At 35.8% G+C, this 6309-nt stretch overlaps 1 long non-coding RNA gene across 2 annotated transcripts in view; it reads left to right on the top strand.

Annotated features, from left to right (window-relative positions):
* The first annotated feature begins 63 nt into the window (after positions 1–63).
* The window catches only part of LOC103398925 (uncharacterized), a 21008-nt gene continuing 14762 nt past the window's right edge, over positions 64–6309 (top strand). For both annotated transcript variants that reach the window (XR_523551.3, XR_001759808.2), the window contains exon 1: positions 64–6199. This is a non-coding gene — a long non-coding RNA (uncharacterized LOC103398925). The remainder of the gene's footprint in view (positions 6200–6309) is intronic.

Raw genomic sequence — 6309 nt, forward strand, 5'->3', positions numbered from 1 at the left:
GTTATATGGCGAGTGGAACCATATATTAACAATGTTAATAATTTTAAAAAAATCACTTTTATACCTTTTTTAATACTTCAGAAACTTATTATGCTTTAAAATTATTGGTCTGGTTTAAAAATTCACGCATTATTGTAAAACAGAGTAAAACAAAATGTTTGGCTCTCACAGAAATACATTTTAAAATATGTGACTTTTTTGGCTCTCTCTACTGAAAACGTTTTCGACCCCTGGTTAAGACAATTAATTTTTAATACTTTTTTTGTTCAAATTCTAGTGACATTCAAAGCCAGTGCTGTTCTTCTAGTTGTTCTTTCGGAGCTTTTTAAAGAACTGTTATGACATCAGTTTTTGATAACAATAATCATTGTGAAACAATCATATTGATATAAATTCATTTTCTTATAAACAGTCTCAAAGATACAACTATAAAAATAATGGTGATATAATTTTATTGTAATGATGAACTATGATGAAAAGTGTAGTAAGTTTTTTTTATTTTTGTCAGGTTTACTGGTTTGTTAGTTTGCACCTTCTCTTTTACTGATGTCCTCTGACCCAAGACATGAATCACCATAGTCAGTTGAACTGATGTAATAGAATGTAACAGAATAGACCACAGACAGATATCTTGTCCCCACGGTATGTTCTTTTCAAATGGTGACGCAGCTGTGACGCTGGTATAAAGACACAGATATTATTACTCTTAGCTGCTCTCCTGTTGTGTCATAAGCAGCATCTCTTACGTAAAGAAGATATTCACAGGTTTCTGCATTGTTTAAAAAAATAAAACTTTTTTTCCTTTCTTACTTTATGTAGAGTCATAATTCAGAGGAATAACACAGAAGAATTCCTTAACAGATGCCAAGCTTGTGTGAAGTTATCTGACCTAGCCTTTTTTTGTCTTGGGTTGTTCAGAGTTTTTTGAGGCACTTATTCTCCCTTAGATTTGTTTTAGCAGCAGTTTGTTTTTCTTTGTCCTTTATAGTGGAGTTGACACGTCAACAGTCTCTGTGGGAACCTGTCCTGCTTCTAAACCTTGTTCTTGTGCTTATTGTGAAGAGATAGAGCTTCTGCATTTGGACTGGTTTATCTGAAGAATAGTCAGATTAGCTGTACGTTGCCCAAAGGCACTGAATCACTGGTGTATACGAAAGATAGACTGTTGAGTTTGTTGAAACAAAGGCTGCAGATTTTCAACTCTTACATGAAACAGAAACAACCTGAAAGTCTTCCAAGTTCCTTGAATGTTCTAGAATGGTCAGGGGTGATCTGAAATCTGTTTTTACGGTCTAGAGCTTGCTCTGTGAGGAATGGTCTGAAATTGGTCACCAAGGATGCCAGGAGTGCTCCAACTCAATACAAGACTTTCTTTTTATAGAAGATATATATAAATAAATAAATAAATATTTTGGACATTTATTAAATGTTGTTTTGTGTTTTATCTAATTATAAGATAATTAATCTGTTATCGTTAGAAGAACTCCCAGATCATGCGATTCTGGATTAAGGTTATCTGTAGAAATAAATTGAGATTAAAGAAACCTATGAAATGCAATGAAGTATAATGGCCGTATATGTTCATGTGTATAAAGCCACCGTGTCTCTGTGATTGTGATTTATGTTAAATGACAAAAAATCCACCTATAAAACCTTTGTAAAACCTTAGAGTAAACAGAAAGTTTGGTGTATTTTTTGTGCCTGAGAAAATTGAAACATTATCCATGTCTTAACCTCAGGATTATTTTAAACCCTGTGCTATTGTGTTCAACATTGTGAGTGACAAGAGTCATGTCAGAGCGTTTCTTTTGGGTGAATGTAACAATAGGCACAGTGTACCTTGATAACCGTCTGTCGCAATAGACCTGAATGTTAAGGTATGCGATGTTGTAGAGCAGCATACTGCAGTCTTGCTGTGTGAATCTCCAGAAACAAAGCTATGCAGTCACATGTAAAATATCTTCTGTGGAATTTGCAGTGTCAAGAACACCAGGTTTGTGAGTAAAAGGAAGAACTGTGCTGTACAGAACAAGATGTTTTGAAAATTATGACAAATGAAACCAAGATGTAATTCCCCTACAAATAATCAGCCAGGCTACACTTCCTTCATCTCTGAATCATTGTCGTGCAAAACTCACTCCAACTTCACATGACCTCACAAACTATTGAGCTTCAGTCTGTAATATAATCTGCCACGGCTTTTCATCATATTTTTAAGGAGAAAACCAGGGTGGTTTGTTGGTAAACTTTTGTAGCTAATGGTTACCTGTTTTGGGCTAACATTTTTTTTTCTTTTCAGAAATCACCCTTACCATTAAGTTAAATGATTTGTAGTCTTTTGACAAATAGTCCTCCTGTGAAACCTTTCTCAAACACTTAAAGCCGCTAAAACGATCACAAAAATCACAGTATGGTCTGGAAGTCTGATTCTTTATAGGAATCTGTGGCAGCGAACTATTTATATACAAGTTGTTCTTCCTGAAAACTTTGTTCTGTTTGCCCAAGGCTGGGCAACATATGTAGAGTCACAAACAGATCCGGCTCATCCACTGTGTGCAGATAACTTGACATTTTTGTTGAGATCCTATTACCAACTCTCACCCTCCCATTAATGACTGTTGGCTTGTCTTGGCAACAGTACGACATAATTAGACCCACCGGACGGGTCCGACCAGCCACACGTGCTTGAAGGAATTCATGCATTGACGCAAGTAAATGCTGAACCCAGACAAAAATAATACACATCTCGGGACTATGTATGAGTTGTTGGTTTAACAAGGTTCAACTGAAAAGATTGATGCAGAAATCATGCCCCGCTGAAGTGTGAAGTTTTTTGTTCTATTTTATTCTAAAGCTGCTTTGCATGTTTGAAAGGATTTGCATTAAAAAAAATAAAGCTGACAGTTTTTCCAACAAATTTTGCAAAAGCGTCAGCAACACAGTGGAGTCTTGTGTTGGGACAATTTACATAACCTATCCCATGCAGTTGCCATGCACCTCGCTCCAAACACAGTATAGAAAGACTCATTTGTTATAGGTTTGTTGCTAAAATCAGAATTAGTCAAATCTCTTCATCTAAGTCATTTCCATGTTGTTCCCCTTCAACCAGAGCTTTTACAGTAAAGCTGACTCCGGACTACATAGTAAACCATTAGAAGAACCAAGAACACATTTGCCATTGAAATTAGCATTTGGCTGATTAGACATTGAGTATGGTCATCATTGGGTAAAAGTCATCAACAACCTTCTTGTTTTCTGCTGTGTGAAAATGGCTGCAGGTACTATTTAACTGCTGTCTGATATCAAATGATTATAAATATAGAATGGCAAAGACTGTAGGTTGTCCTAATTAGCATTTAGGCCAAGCCACAGACAGCTAAAAGATCAACAAATAATCTATGGGTTATTGCTAGGGCATCCTAAACAAATAAGAAAAATGATTTTGGCTAAACCTTAGACACAATGGAAGTTTTGACCTTTGTCCATGAGCACCTACTGTACAAATGGTATGAATTTTTGTTTCCAATTGATCTCTGGTGTGGAAATTAAGTTTGACATTAGGCCAAGGGCTTTTCACACCCTGTTCAAAAAAAATTTAAGATGACTTATACCAGTCACACCTTCAACTGACTAGTCGAAGGTGTGACTTCTTCCCAAATCTCCCTTTTCTCTTCTGGTATTCAGCAGTCAGAAACACTTAAAACCAGTTGTTTAGAACTAAAGAAACAGAGTGTAAAGAGCAGGTATAAAAGTATGGTCCTGGCCCTACCAGGTTATATCTGAAAGGCTTTAGTGCCATCACGCCACACAAAAAGAAAATAAATGGCAGTTAAATGTGCTTGTTAAATGTTTGCTTCTTCATGCTTTGTTGCTTTGTATTTATAATTGTAGTTTTTGTTTTGTTTGTTTTGTTAATGAGACACAAACTTGCTGTGAAACCAGATGATTATTTACTTTGTGGACGGCACTCGCACCAGGTCACATCAGCATGTGGAAGAGCAGAGCCTGCTTCCAGCCTGTTCCATCTCTGGAACTGTTTAGAAAGCTAAAGAAATGTTAATTCATTAATCAAATTAATGTTAAATTAAGTTAATTATTTATTAAAGGATAATATACAATAGTAGCACATATTTATTTTGAACTTATGCTAAGACGTAAAGATATATATAAAAATAAATATTAATTTTAGAATTATATTTTAGATAGACAAACGTTTGGTTTCTATTGCTATCTACCCTAGATAAAGCTTGAAGTTAGAAAATGTTAGAGATGATCAAAAAAAATGCCCCCAACCTCCTCAAAATATAAATTAAAATAAGAAATCATTTTATTATTATTATTATTTACAAATTTTGTCCCAGAAATATTTTGCCCCTGCTGCCTTCAAACCAACCACAAAGGAATCTGATGTTAGTGTATATTTAATCTACTAGACAGATTGTAAATGTCCTAAGTATTGTGCGTAGAAAATTCATTACTTGTCGTACAAGTTGAGAGAGTAAACAAATAATTTCAACACGTCCGCGTTGTCAAGGACCTACGTTTTGTTTGCTTTTGTACAAGGCAAAAAAACCTAACCCAACTTGACAGAGGAGAAAATCAGTCTATTTTTTTTCACAGTACCTGTGTGTATAAGTGCTCAAATATGTACGCGTTAAAACCTCTAGCCTCTAGGTGTGTCTTTTCTGTGTTAACTTGACTTGACTTATGTACTTTTTACTTTTTCTCAGTCGACCCGTGTCCCCAGAAGACCTGAGGATCTCTGTGTTATTCATTGTCATGAATGGAAGACAAGAGCTTCAAAAGTCTTCCTCTAATTAAAACTCGTGATATGCTTATATCACAGGTACTGCGTTTCTTTTGAAGGCGGTCCTATGAGGTGCTAGATTGCAGCCAGACCAGCTAGCAACACTGAGCCATTTTATCTTCATTGGCTAAACCTTTCAAAGACTTTTTTTGTGTGTCTGAAATTGAGTCACTGTTGTTTACGCTCGTGGGAAAACATGAACTGTTGGTCTACTTTGCCTCCTTTAGTAAATACGTATGACTAAAGTAAATCAGAACATTTCAAATGTTTTATTCCCAAAAGACAGTTGTTGACGAACGCAGTAATGCTTCGACAACCTGTGTGCACTATAATGTAAAACTGATGATTTTGTGGGATATGGAAAAGTAGGTAGTTGTTGGTAGGTGTTGGTTTTCTTGGTGAAAAAGTCTTTTCCACATGTTTAGGTATCAGTAGTTATTTTTTTAAGAGGTTATAACACAAAAGATTTTTTGTAACGGAGCTAATGTTACTCCTGACTTTGTCTTCTACTCTGTCCATTGCAGTCACGTCTGCTTTGGATCACAGTCACTAAAGTTCTTTCCTTATAAACTAATGAAGTTATTAACATCCATTATAAGCATTTATATTGATGTTGCCCAGAGGCAGTTATCTCCTAATTTGGTGACTTGATCACATGACCCAACAGATATTTATATTTATGTTTTGATGAAATGATAAACAACATAATAATGAACCAGATTAAATAATAAGCAGGTGCTGAATAACAAACAATAACATGGGATTGACAGAGATGCCAACCAATCAGGGCAGCTTTTGTGGTTGTTAAAAAATATTTAATGATGTTGATAATGTCAGTTTTATTTTACATGGCTTACATAATATATGTAGATAATATAATGACAGGTGCTTCTTCGACCCTTGGTTGGCTCAGTCCACCAGAGCATCAGATCTAGTCAAAGACGGGCTTCCTCTGACGTTACATTAGACTACAACTGGACCCTGAATTTGACAAAGCGTCGTCCAGGTTAATTAAAGACCAAACTAGCCTTCACCTGGTTCTGGGGTCTGACCAGGGTAGGCCTCTCCCGGCCCTGAGTTGGAACTATTTTTACCATCTAAGAACTAGGACATCTAAGCTGAAACTATCAAAGTCTGATCTTCTGATCGTATCTTATGACTCACTTGTCCGATCCAAGAGAACAGCATAACGAGCATTGTCCATTGATAAAAAATAGAGTTTGTGTAATGCACAGCTTTAACATTTACTTTTAATCTTTCTGTCTTTTATGTTTTTATGTCAGGTGACACCTGCCTCTGATCTGGTGACAAATTAACTTAACTGCATGTAATGAAGCCTTGAGGATTTTGTCAGGAACGAGGTCGTCCTTCTGCATTTCTGGCCATCTCAAGGTAATTACAACTGAATTGCTCAAACCAAGTTTCCTTTCACCTGAGGCGTTAGCTAAAAATACTCTGTACATATTTTCTTCTAAATAACTTATTCACAAGGAACAAGGAAC

The sequence above is a fragment of the Cynoglossus semilaevis genome, unplaced genomic scaffold (assembly GCF_000523025.1).
Source record: "Cynoglossus semilaevis isolate Cse_v1.0 unplaced genomic scaffold, Cse_v1.0 scaffold4977, whole genome shotgun sequence".
In the NCBI taxonomy this organism is placed as follows: domain Eukaryota; kingdom Metazoa; phylum Chordata; class Actinopteri; order Pleuronectiformes; family Cynoglossidae; genus Cynoglossus; species Cynoglossus semilaevis.